Source organism: Capra hircus, chromosome 29 (genome assembly GCF_001704415.2).
Source record: "Capra hircus breed San Clemente chromosome 29, ASM170441v1, whole genome shotgun sequence".
Taxonomy (NCBI): domain Eukaryota; kingdom Metazoa; phylum Chordata; class Mammalia; order Artiodactyla; family Bovidae; genus Capra; species Capra hircus.
Window position 1 is genome coordinate 38,655,311 of NC_030836.1, and position 13,354 is coordinate 38,668,664.

Sequence of the window (13,354 nt, forward strand, 5' to 3'; positions counted from 1 at the left end):
AGATGTGGATGATTCAGGACAGGGTCTGGAAGCAGAAGGAATGCAGACATTTTTAGAAAAAGTGAACTGGAAAGACACATCTCAGTTTTCCCTTCTTTAGTGCCATCTGCAGGTGAGGGATTGGGCCTGGGTAGGGAGGGAGCCACAAGTGGGACTGCCTAGATATCTACAAGTGAAGGGTGGAGGAATTCAGAACCCAGTAACCAGGAGGTGGGCAGCTTGCACAGGACCCAGGAGGGAAGGAAGAAGCATTGGGAAAAGAATAGAGCCTACCTGAGGGCCAGACCTAACTGAGTCTTCCGGTTACACTTGGAGGTCACTTCCTTCCTGCTGGAATTCCTGCTCCAGATGTGGAGGGGACAGAGCTGTACTCACTGCTAATGAGTGACAGGGAGAAGGACAGCCTCCCCCAGAGGCCCTTTGATTCCTCTCTAACTGTGGGCATCATCCCAAGCCAGAGAGCAAATGGCAGGTCATCCAAAAGATAACCTACTTTAAATAGGATTTAAAATACTACAATATTTGCCTCCGAGTCCTGGAATATCTAGTTCCCAGAGTGTGTGTTTTGTTTTTTGTTTTGTTTTGTTTTGTTTTGTTTTGTTGAGAGATGATTCATCAGTGTAATTTGGGTTTCTGCTGAGTAATGTACAAGCATCCCCATTGGTAACTCCTGTCTTATAACTACCTGATCTCATCCCACAGATCCCATAGATGATAAGTTCCAGTGATTAAATCCTCTAAGGTCCTTGGTGTCACAGAAGCTGTATGCCAACTGGTCTACCACTCTCAGTTCAGCACATGAACATCACCAGCCAATTACATGCCCCTGCCCACTAGAGGCAACCTCATCATCCTCATCAACACTCGCTTCTGAGCCACTTGTCCACTGGCATTGAGCCTCAGTCAGAACAAGTGTTCTGCAGCAAGTCCAGTCGCCCTCATTCAAGAGATGGGAAACATAACCCTGGGGTGTATGACTCACTTTAGCTGCAGGTGAGTTAGTGAAAACTTGGGGCTCAGGAACTCTGCTTCCCAGGCTAGGAGACTTCCAGGAAGAGAAAGATGGGAGAAAGCTCAATTGCATACACTGCTAGGTAGCTCTAAGATGTCTGCAAGCACCAGAGTGGAAGTTTCTTTCCTGTTGTCCCTCAAGTCTGGTTCCGATTTTATCAGCAGACCTGCTTCTATGTAGCAGAAGGAAAGCAATATTCAGGGTTGTTTCTTCTGGGTTCCAAACACAGTGGGAGAGCCCCAGCTGTAGTGAACCTAGAAGGCAGTCCAGCAGGTGGTGACTGGCTCACTCCCAACTCAGATCCCCAGAGCTTCTGCTCCTCATTCACACAAGACAGACCCTTGGCTGACTGGGTAACATGAACCTGCATTCTCTTCTCAGCCTTCTGGTAACTTAGATATGTGCCTTATGTTTCCTCAGGGAACACTTGGCTGAGCAAGGTTGGAGTCTGAAACTAGCCTGGATGCAGGGAATGTGTTCCCTCTTTGATGCTCCAAATACACCTTGGAGATTAAAAGGCCTTGAGAGAATGACAATCACTCTTATATTTTGTAGGGACTTTGCTTTATGAATCTGGTTGGAGAAAAAGAACAGAAACATAGGAAAAGGCTGGACATCTCTGTGTCTCACCTGACTGTGAGTTGAGTTCCAGCCACTTGGCTTCACGGTCAGGTGCTGATGTAATTTACATCCTCAAAAGAAGCAAAAGAGGAGAGTTTTGGGCCAAGAGCAGTGTGGTTAAAGGGCCTTGGGAATCACACGGCACAAGATGAAACAAGAGTCATAACTTTTTTTTTTTTTTTTTCTGTCAGTTCCTTGGCATTTCTACTCCTGAGAACAAGTACATGAAGATGGTCAGAGTCTTTGGTGTTGCCCCTGGCACCTGATGCTCCTTGTGATAACAAGTTTATGGACATTTCCCTTGGTCCAGAGCATATTCAGCCTCGTGATAGCCCCAGGTTCTCCCTTCTTGGGAAGGCTGACATACCTCATTGCTGCTAACTCACACCTGAAGCATGGAATGAGGTCATGGTGGTTGGCCTGTAGGCCAAATTCCAAGGATGGAAGGAAGATTAGTAGTGGAAGGGTAACCATTCATTAAGCTTGGTTACCTTGGTCCTTAGCAGGGGCTACTTCCCACATCTAGAATATTTATCTTCCAGCTTTTTGCATGACCGGGTCCTTCTTAACATTTATCATCATCTCAAATGAGTCTCTCTCAGGCTTGCTTTCCCTGGCCACTGCACTCTCACAAGCACAGACCCTGATACAAAAAGTGCCTAGACCCTTCCCTCCATCAAAACAATAATTATAGTTACAAAAGTGGATAGATGGAGAGGGATAAATTGAGAGTTTGAAATTAATATATGTATACTACTTTATTTAATAGATAATCAACTAAGACCTACAGTACAGCACACGAATTCTGCTCAATAATCTGTAATATCCTGTATGGGAAAAGAATCTAAGAAACAATGGATACATGTCTATATAGAAGGGAATTAATTTCTCATACAACTAATATTAATACAATGCTCTAAATCAGCTACACTCCTATATAAATTGAAACCTATATATATATATATTTTTTTAATGCTTGCATTTAGAAACCCATGGAGTTTTTTTTAGAATCACAGGATTTCAGATATGATGCTGGATATGGCAGACTGGGTGCAGAAATCTAGATATTATCTGAGGTTGCCTTTTCCTGAGCTTTTGTGTCTTTTGCTTCTAGTGTCACCTTTGATTTGTCTTTGGAGGATCTAATACAAGAGCTTGGAGACATCAGCTTGTTGTTAGTTGAAGGATGAGAGGGAGGCGCTAGTGGGAAAGTGAAATCCCAGCTCCCTAGCCTTGGGTTAGGGCACATTTGAGGCACAACTTATATCCCAAGTTCTCTGTGAAAACAGGCTGTAGCTTCCCTGTCCATGACTTGCGTGATATCAGACATAGACTGTTTATTTTTCCTTTTTCATGTCCTGCTTCCCCTGAGACATCACTGGTTTATCTGCGAGAATTTTTTTTTTTTTTTTTTTTTTTTGGCAGCACTAGGTCTTCATTGCATAGAAGGCAATGGCACCCCACTCCAGTAATCTTGCCTGGAAAATCCCATGAAAGTAGGTGCCTGTAAGGCTGCAGGGCATGGGGTCGCTGAGGGTCAAACATGACTGAGCGACTTCAGTGTCACTTTTTACTTTCATTCATTGGAGAAGGAAATGGCAACCCACTCCACTGTTTTGGCCTGGAGAATCCCAGCGATGGCAGAGCCTGGTGGGCTGCCGTCTATGGGGACACAGAGTCAGAGACAACTGAAGTGACTTAGCAGCAACAGCAGGTCTTCATTGCTGCTCAGGACTTCTCTATTTTCAGCGAGCAGGGGCTACTCTGTAATTGCAGTGCACTGGCTTTTCAATCCTGTGCTTCTCTTGATGTAGATCACAGGCTCTAGGGCACCCAGGCTCAATAGTTGTGGCCCTCCAGCTTAGTTGCCCTGGGGCATTTGCAATCTTCGGAAATCAGGTCTCAAACGCACATCTTAAGCTCTGGATCAAAAGGGAAAGTGCCGGGAATCAGCATGGGGAATACTGCCCTTGGCAAAGGTCATGAGGAAGAGATCTGATATGCAAAGGCGGGATCAGGCCTTGTGGGGGCCCCCTGGAACTTCTTGAGCGTATACCCCAAAACCAGAATCTGTCTGTCTTATTATTTTATGATTTTCACCGACTCCTCTGACATTAACAAAGTCTATCCCCGACCACCTTTCTTGGGAAAAAGTTAACTTGGAGCTCCATTTAACAGTCTCCTGCATATAAAAGGAGTGTCTCAGCTCAAATCCCTCTGATGGCTCTCTAACTTGCCTGACAGGTTTATCCGGACTTTTACAACTACGCATGTGATTGTTTACAGCCCCCCAACCGCAAGAGGTATGAAGCTTAAAACATCTTTTTTTTTTTTTTTAAGATTTAAAATGTTTTATTTTTTATTTTTTTTAAATTTTAAAATCTTTAATTCTTACATGTGTTCCCAAACATGAATCTTAATGATAGAGCCTTTTTTTTTTTTTTTTTAAGAGCTAACAACCTTGGGATTTCTTTGGAAGGAATGATGCTAAAGCTGAAAAACCAGTACTTTGGCCACCTCATGTGAAGAGTTGACTCCTTGGAAAAGACTTTGATGCTGGGAGGGATTGGGGGCAAGAGGAGAAGGGGACGACCAAGGATGAGATGGCTGGATGGCATCACTGACTCGATGGACGCGACTCTGAGTGAACTCCGGGAGTTGGTTATGGACAGGGAGGCCTGGCGTGCTGTGATTCATGGGGTTGCAAAGAGTCAGACACGACTGAGTGACTGAACTGAACTGAACTGAACTGTACTAAAGAATTATATTGGTGAAGGGTTTTCATTTTTGAGTTAATGATCGCTGCCAGGCCTCCATATCCTTTATCTTTTTGGCACCTGGAGACTATTAATCAATGTAATAAGGATGTAGAAAAAGGAATATGGTAGTTTTGATGTTAGCAATACTAGACTTTTGAGTTAATGAATTTTCTCTTTGTTATAAATCACTGTACTTCTCTTTCCTTGTTATAAAGTGTTGTGTCCTCTATATGTAAGAATGTAACCTTAATTAGCACTTTCTGAGAGTGGAACCAGACTTTAGTAAGAACAACACTTTTAGGGCAAATAAGTTTTCTGGTTAACAGACCCTTATCAGAAAAGGGCCATAAAATGCTAATAGGCCTCCTGGCCAGCAGATGATGTAAATCACCTAAGACCTGTGTATACAGCTAGGTATACAGACAGAAAGCCTGGTCTCAATGAGGGTCAGGGCTGCTGACCCTGCATGAATTTGTATTATCCATTGATCTCTATGTACAACTTAAAGCATAAAAGCTTTCCAGGAAAATAAAGAGATGGACTAGTTTCTCAGAAATCTGGCTCCCCCCATGTCTTCTTTTCCTTCTTACTCTGTTTTCTGGCTGATTCCCATCTGGAGCATAGTGTCTCGCCATTTCTACTTATTTGTCTGGGTTTCTAAGACCCACATGAGAGGGAGACAAGGCAGCGCACCCTCTGCTATTCAAGCACGTGCCTGCAATCTACATAAATGGTGCAAGTCCCTTGTCTCCGGTTTTATTGGCTTTCTATGTAAACAAAGGAATACAGCCTCATTTTTTCCTCTATTTTCCTCGAATCTCTCTTTATATCTCTAATTAAATAATTATTTCCTTATCGCCTACACCAGCCCACTTCGAATTACCCTGGATCCACCAGGGCTGGACCCTGGCAGGAAAGCACTCTGGAAGGAATTTGAAATACATCACTTTTACATGAAACTTGGCAACATGAACTATTTATGAGGAGACTGATAGAGGATTGTCCCTGTTTCAAGCAACCTCCTGAGATCAGGACTGATTGAGTTTCCCCTCCCCAGGGTTCCTACAGGATCTTGAAGCTCTCCTGCCATGTGGCTTTGTTCCCTCTTCAGTTACTAAATCCCACACTAGACCACAATTCCAGAGGGCAGGGCTGTCACTTGACTCACTTGTAAGTAAACATCAGTAGATACTGTCTCATTCAGATACTAATGTCAAGACAAGGCTAACACGAAGATCAGCTATTCTATTATGATTGTTACTTTATAGGTTCAATGATTGTAATAAAAAACTAAATAACATTGTCTTAAATACAACACAATTTCAATTCTCTGTCATATAACGTTAGTGCAGGTCTCTCCACAGAGATGAGGGCCCACTCCTTTCTTGTCACATCTTCCACCTGTGCTACTTACCTCTGGTCTAACATGGATGCTCCAGCTCCTGTCATTATATCTCCATTCCAGCTAGTGTGACAGAAAATAATACTTCTATTTGGAAGTGAGATATCACCTCTACTCAAATTCCACTGGCCGAAGTATCTTTCATGATCATGGAAAACCTGAGGTTGGTGGACACACAGAAGAGCAGGGGAATGTGATCCTACTACAGAACATTCATGATGAGTAACAATGGCCACCACCCTTCATTCATGCCCCTGTAATTCATTCTTCTTTGGTTCTCCCCACCCAGCTTTTAGTCTGTTTTAGCTTGCAGATATGGACATGGATGAAGTTATAAGAGAGGACATGGTGCAGGCTGTACAAATATGGAAAAAAAAAAAAAAAGAAAGGAAAGAAGATAAGAAAGCATAAAAATTCAAAATTCATCAGAAAGCATGCTTACAATAGTCATTTTGCATTTATACAATTTAAGTATAATGGTTGATGAATCAATTTATAAAATAAAAAATTAGAGAAATGTAAAATATAAGTATATTCACTAAACCCAACAAAAAAATAAGACGATATCATAATAAACACATGGTAGTATCAGGATTAAGTTGGGAAACACATTGCAAAAAACTAAAACAACTGTAACTTTAGCAAGATAAACTTGATTTTTCTCTCCCACTGAAACACAGCTGGATGTGTGCCAGCCAGATCTTGGGTGGTATCCATCTCCAAGGTTCAGTTCAGTTCAGTTCAGTTCAGTTGCTAAGTCGTGTCCAACTCTTTGCGACCCCATGAATCACAGCATGCCAATCCTCCCTGTCCATCACCATCTCCCGGAGTACACTCAGACTCACGTCCATCAAGTCAGTGATGTCATCCAGCCATCTCATCTTCTGTCGTCCCCTTCTCCTCCTGCCCCCATTCTCTCCCAGCATCAGAGTCTTTTCCAAGGAGTCAACTCTTCGCATGAGGTGGCCAAAGTACTGGAGTTTCAGCTTTAGCATCATTACTTCCTAGGAAATCCCAGGGCTAATTTCCTTCAGAATGGACTGATTGGATCTCCTTGCAGTTGAAGGGACTTTCAAGAGTATTCTCCAACACCACAGTTCAAATGCATCAATTCTTCAGCGCTCAGCCTTCTTACAGTCCAACTCTCATATTCATACATTACTACTGGAAAAAACATAACCTTGACTAGATGGAACTTAGTCGGCAAAGTAATGTCTCCGCTTTTGAATATACTATCTAGGTTGGTCATAACATTCCTTTCAAGGAGTAAGCATCATTTAACTTCATGGCTGCAGTCACCATCTGCAGTGATTTTGGAGCCAAAAAATAAAATAAAATCTGACATTGTTTCCATTGTTTCCCAATCTATTCCTCATGATGTGATGGGACCAGATGCCATGATCATCGTTTTCTGAATGATAAGCTTTAAGCCAACTTTTTCACTCTCTTCTCTCACTTTCTTCAAGAGGCTTTTTAGCTCCTCTTCACTTTCTGCCATAAGGGTGGTGTCATCTGCATATCCTAGGTTATTGATATTTCTCCTGGCAATCTTGATTCCAGCTTGTGTTTCTTTCAGTCCAGCTTTTCTCATGATGTACTCTGCACATAAGTTAAATAAGCAGGGTGACAATATACGGCCTTGATGCACTCCTTTTCCTATTTGGAACCAGTCTGTTGTTCCATGTCCAGTTCTAACTGTTGCTTCTTGATCTACATACAGATTTCTCAAGAGGCAGGTTAGGTGGTCTGACATTCCCATCTCTTTCAGAATTTTCCACAGTTTATTGTGATCCACACAGTCAAAGGCTTTGGCATAGTCAATAAAGCAGAAATAGATGTTTTTTCTGGAACTCCTTTGCGTTTTCCATGATCTAGCAGATGTTGGCAATTTGAACTCTGGTTCTTCTGCCTTTTCTAAAACCAGCTTGAACATCAGGAAGTTCACGGTTCACATATTACTGAAGCCTGGCTTGGAGAATTTTGAGCATTACTTTACTAGCATGTGAGATGAGAGCAATTGTGCAGTAGTTTGAGCATTCTTTGACATTGCCTTTCTTTGGGATTGGGATGAAAACTGACCTTTTCCAGTCCTGTGGACACTGCTGAGTTTTCCAAATTTGCTGGCATATTGAGTACAGCACTTTCACAGCATCGTCTCTCAGGATTTGAAAGAGCTCAACTGGAATTCCATCACCTCCTCTAGCTTTGTTCATAGTGATGCTTTCTAAGGCCCACTTGACTTCACATTCCAGGATATCTGGCTCTAGATGAGTGATCACACCATCGTTATTATCCAGGTCGTGAAGATCTTTTTTGTACAGTTGTTCTGTGTATTCTTGCCACCTCTTCTTAATATCTTCTACTTCTGTTAGGTCCATACCATTTCTGTCCTTTATCGAGCCCATCTTTGCATGAAATGTTCCCTTGGTATCTCTAATTTTCTTGAAGAGATTTCTAGTCTTTCCCATTCTGTTCTTTTCCAAGGTTACACTATTGTCAAATAGAAGTGCAGGAGTTCCAGCCATCACACGTAAAATCCAGACAAAAGTTAGAAAGACAGTAGGGAAGAGAAGAGTCCCATCACTCAGCTAAATCAGCTCCTTGAAAGCAGTCTTCCAATAAAACCCTCTTACAGATCTGCTTGCATTTTTAAGTCACCAGTCATGACTAAGAGCACGGGTGGGTAGGAAGTGCAGTCCTGAAGCTATTGGGCTTATGGTTATATAACAAAGTATTTTCAGTTTTGAAAGAGAAGCAGAAAATAGATCATTTTGTACATAGCCTGCTGCACCTGCCTTAAAGAACAACAACAATATAAATGAATGAAATACACTGAATGGCTGGGCACAGTGTGGAAGCCAGGAGAAAAGAGCAGCAATGAGAAACAGCTAGATGGATCTGAACTGTGCTCCAGAAAATAGAGGCAGACTGGTCAGTGGAGATCTTCTAAGGACTGAAATGAGGATTACACATACCACATGACCCAATTTGGTTTGAGAACTGCTTTTTCAACTCAGGTCTCAAATCTCTCTCAGTTATTCAGCTTCTAAATGCCTTGTGTTTGTTACCTCACATTCTGACCTACCTGTCTCACCTTCCCTATTTCTGTTCACATCACTTCTCCATCTAGTCCACCAGCATTACAAGATCCAGTGTTGAGAACTTAGCAACACTTTCTGGAAGTGGGTAGAAACACAATGACTATTTCTACTCTAGCATTTGTTTGTCCTGATCAAGGTCTTTGGAAAAGACTGAAATGGCTAGAATTATGGAGATCTCACTTTTCCTCTAAAATCCCAACCAAGAATGTGACTTCCTTGGACCTGGAGGGGCTTGTTCACTTTTGGATCTACAGGTCTTAGCAGAAGAGTACATCCCCTATATATGAAAAAGTTACACTTGAAAGGGGTGTTCAAAACTTCCAATTTCTTCAAAAATTCAGCAAAGTTACTTAGGTAGCCAAATAAGACAATTAGCTATATATTACTGTAGTCTATTAGCTTTATGATACTTTTCACACAAATAATACATTAAAAAAAACACACAAACAATCAAAGAGACATTTTAATCTTGCAGTACCTGGACAGGGCATGGCAACCCACTCCAGTATTCTTGTCTGGAGAATGCCCATGGCAAGAAGAGCGTGGTGGACTGCAGTCCATATGTTGAAAATCAGACACAGCTGAGCAACTCTTCACACCTTTAAAAATAGAAAAGCAGTACCATCTACATTACCACTGCATTTATGCTTCCTTGCAAACAGTGTAGGCTTGAAATAAAAGTCCTGCACTATTGTACTCCATACAGTTCTGTACTGTAAACTATACAAATGCACATCTAATTTTTTTATATGTTTCCACAACAATGTGTATCAGATCTGTGAACTCACTGATGTGATTGCACATGCAAATGCACTTTTACATGTTTGAAAGTTTTCAACTTGAACGTTTGTATGTAACAAACTTTCTACACAGATTTTCAGTGAATGTATATAGTGAAGGAAAAGAGAGGAAAATAAGGAGCTCCCTTTTTTTTTTTTTCCTTTTTTTGATGTATTATGGCCTCTCTAAATAGGAATTTCATTTGGTGTAATTGAAGCCTGGTGTATGGGACCATGACTGCAAGTGACAGGACCGGAATCCCAGGAGGTAGGAGAAGAGCCGTGGTTGGTTGAAAAGAGCCAAGAGTGCGAAATAGGAAGAAACAAGTTTTCACTGGTTCATGGGGAAGACTCTGCAAATATCATCCAGCTTTGTGTGTAGTGATTGAGCTGTGTGTTATAGCAGCAGTCCCTCTTGCGCAGGATGAGCAAGAGAGGGGAAGAGAGAGGAGACTGAATCGTGAGAATCAAACATGAATGTCTAGCATTGTCTATGTATGTCAAGTATGTCTAGTATTGAAGAGATGTAAGTCCTGTCAATTTTTATGTTCCCTCCTGAGAAGAATTAGAGTTGTAAAAGAGGGAAGGTCCACACTAAGCTAGCACCTTATTCTTCTTCTGTCCAGTGAACATTGATTTTAATACCATTTTTTAATAAACAGAGGATGTACTTTGTATGATTAAAGTCTTCTAATTTACTGTTCCATATAAATTTTTGGTGCTCTTCTGTGCCCAGGCACATGGGGCCCTGTCGCCTGGAATGCTCTGCTCAGCTGCACTGTGCAGTGTATGGGGATCTGCTGTTGTCTGGGGCCTGGGTTATATCTTCATTCTGGGTTCACTTCTGAGGAATTAACTCTAGATGGCTTTAATTTGATCATCTTGTTCTCTATCTTCAGTTTGTCCCATGTTCTTTCTTTCCATGTCTCTTTTTATCCCTGACTTCTTTGTGACTGAGTAGTTTTTCTGATTCCCTTTTATATCCTTTGTCACTTTATTAAGCATAAGAGTTTTTAAGTGGTTTTAAGATTCATGGTATACATATTTAACTTGATAGTCTATCATTATTAATTAGGATAATTTTAAATTTTTTATTCATTTACATTTCTTTTTCTGTACTAGGTCTTAGTGTGGCATGCAGGATCTTCCTTGTGGGAGGGACTCTATTTGAGGAGGGCAAGCTCAGTACTTGCAGCATGTAAACTCTATTTGAGACATGAAGGCCTAGTTGCTCAGTGGCATGTGAGATTTAGCTCTCTGGCAAAGGAACAAACCTTTGCCATTTGCAAATGCTTTGTATTGCAAAGCAAATCCTTAACCACTGGACTACCAAGAAAGTCGCTATATTTACCTTTTAACGCATATTACATGTTTATCCTTTTGGGTACTGTTCATTCCCCCTGTAGATCCAGATTTTCACTTGGTTTTAAATTCCTTCTGACTTGAGACCTTCTAGAAAACATTTATTACATTGGTCTGTTGGTGGAGATGCAGTCTTGTAGTTGTTGTATGTCTGAGAATGTATTTTTTCTTGTTTTTGATATGTATTTTTCTTGGGTATAGAATTCTGAGTAAATTATATTTATCTCAGCATTTAAGACATGGCACCAGTGTCTCCTGGCTAACATTGTTTCATTTGCCTAACCTGCTGTCATCCACATTTTCTGTTCTACTGTGTCTGTCTTTCCTTCTGGTTATATTTCTTTGATTGATTGTCTTAAACCATGATTTATGATGTTCCTTTATATAGTTGTCTTACTTCTTGTCCTTGAATTAATTGAGCTTCTGTGTTAATGGGTTACAAGCTTTCATCATACCTGGAAAATTTTCAGCCATTAATTATGAAGTCATTCGCTTTATTCTCCCATCTTTCACTTTCTGTGGGATTCATTTTAACATACATTTTAGCACACTTAAGTTACTTCAAAGCTCTCAGTTGCAAAATTAATTTTTCCCATTGTTTTTGCATTTCTATTTTACATGTCTCTATTTAACATACTCAATATTCTTCAGCTTCATGAATATAAGGATTATTGTTGTAGTAAATTCTGAAAGAGATGGGAATACCAGACCACCTGACCTGCCTCTTGAGAAATCTGTATGCAGGTTAGGAAGCAACCGTTAGAACTGGACATGGAACAACAGACTGCTTCCAAATAGGAAAAGGAGTGCGACAAGGCTGTATATTGTCACCCTGCTTATTTAACTTATATGCAGAATGCATCATGAGAAACACTGGACTGGAAGGAACACAAGCTGGAATCAAGATTGCCGGGAGAAATAACAATAACCTCAGATATGGAGATGACACCACCCTTATGGCAGAAAGTGAAGAGGAACTAAGAAGCCTCTTGATGAAAGTCAAAGTGGAGGGTGAAAAAGTTGACCTAAACTCAACATTCAGAAAACAAAGATCATGGCATCTGGTCCCATCCCTTCATGGGAAATAGATGGGGAAACGGTAGAAACAGTGTCAGACTTTATTTTATTTTAATTTATTTGGGGGGGGGCTCCAAAATCACTGCAATTGGTGACTGTAGCCATGTAATTAAAAGATGCTTACTCCTTGGAAGTAAAGTCATGACCAACTTAGATAGTATATCCAAAACAGAGACATTACTTTGCCGACTAAAGTCCCTCTAGTAAAGGCTCTGGTTTTTCCTGTGGTCATGTATGGATGTCAGAGTTGGACTGTGAAGAAGGCTGAGCACCGAAGAATTGATGCTTTTGAACTGTGGTGTTGGAGAAGACTCTTGAGAGTCCCTTGGACTGCAAGGAGATCCAACCAGCCCATTCTGAATGAGATCAGCCCTGGGATTTCCTAGGAAGCAATGATGCTAAAGCTGAAACTTCAGTACTTTGGCCACCTCATGTGAAGAGTTGACTCATTGAAAAGACTCTGATGCTGGGAGGGATTGGGGGCAGGAGGAGAAGGGGACGACCGAGGATGAGATGGCTGGATGGCATCACGGACTCGATGGACGTGAGTCTGAGTGAACGCCGGGAGTTGGTAATGGACAGAGAGGCCAGGCGTGCTGCAGTTCATGAGGTTGCAAAGAGTCAGACACGAGTGAGCGACTGAACTGAACTGAACTGAACTGAACTGAAGCATTTTAATGTCCTTCCCTGCTAATTATGTAATATATATTTAACTTGTGTTTTCACTAACTGATTTTTCCCTCATTATGGATATTTTCAGGCTTCTTTAGACATCTGGATTTTTTTTCTTTTTAAATTTAATTATTTATCTTAATCAGAGGATAATTACCTTACAAAATTGAGATGAAACTAGGACAAATACTTTCACAATTTATATGGAAATTTTAAATTGAATTGTGGATGTGGTCACTTTACCTTTGGATGCTGGAGATTTTAAATTTTTACAAATTGTTCCTTTCACTGTTTGCAAACACTGTTAATTTCTTGGCAACAACTGCATTTTTTGAAGGCTTGCTGTATTGTTTTTTAAGCTGAGATGAAACCAGCCTTTAGACCAGGTTTACTATTCCCCACTAGCAAGGCAATATTGTCTTCAGGGCCCTATTGATCTCATGAGAATTATGAGTAATTTCGGGGGTGGTCCTAAGATGTTGGAGGAATAGGACAAAGAGACCACTTTCTCCCCAACAAATTTATCAAAAGAACATTTGAACGTCAAACAAATTTCACAAAACCACTTC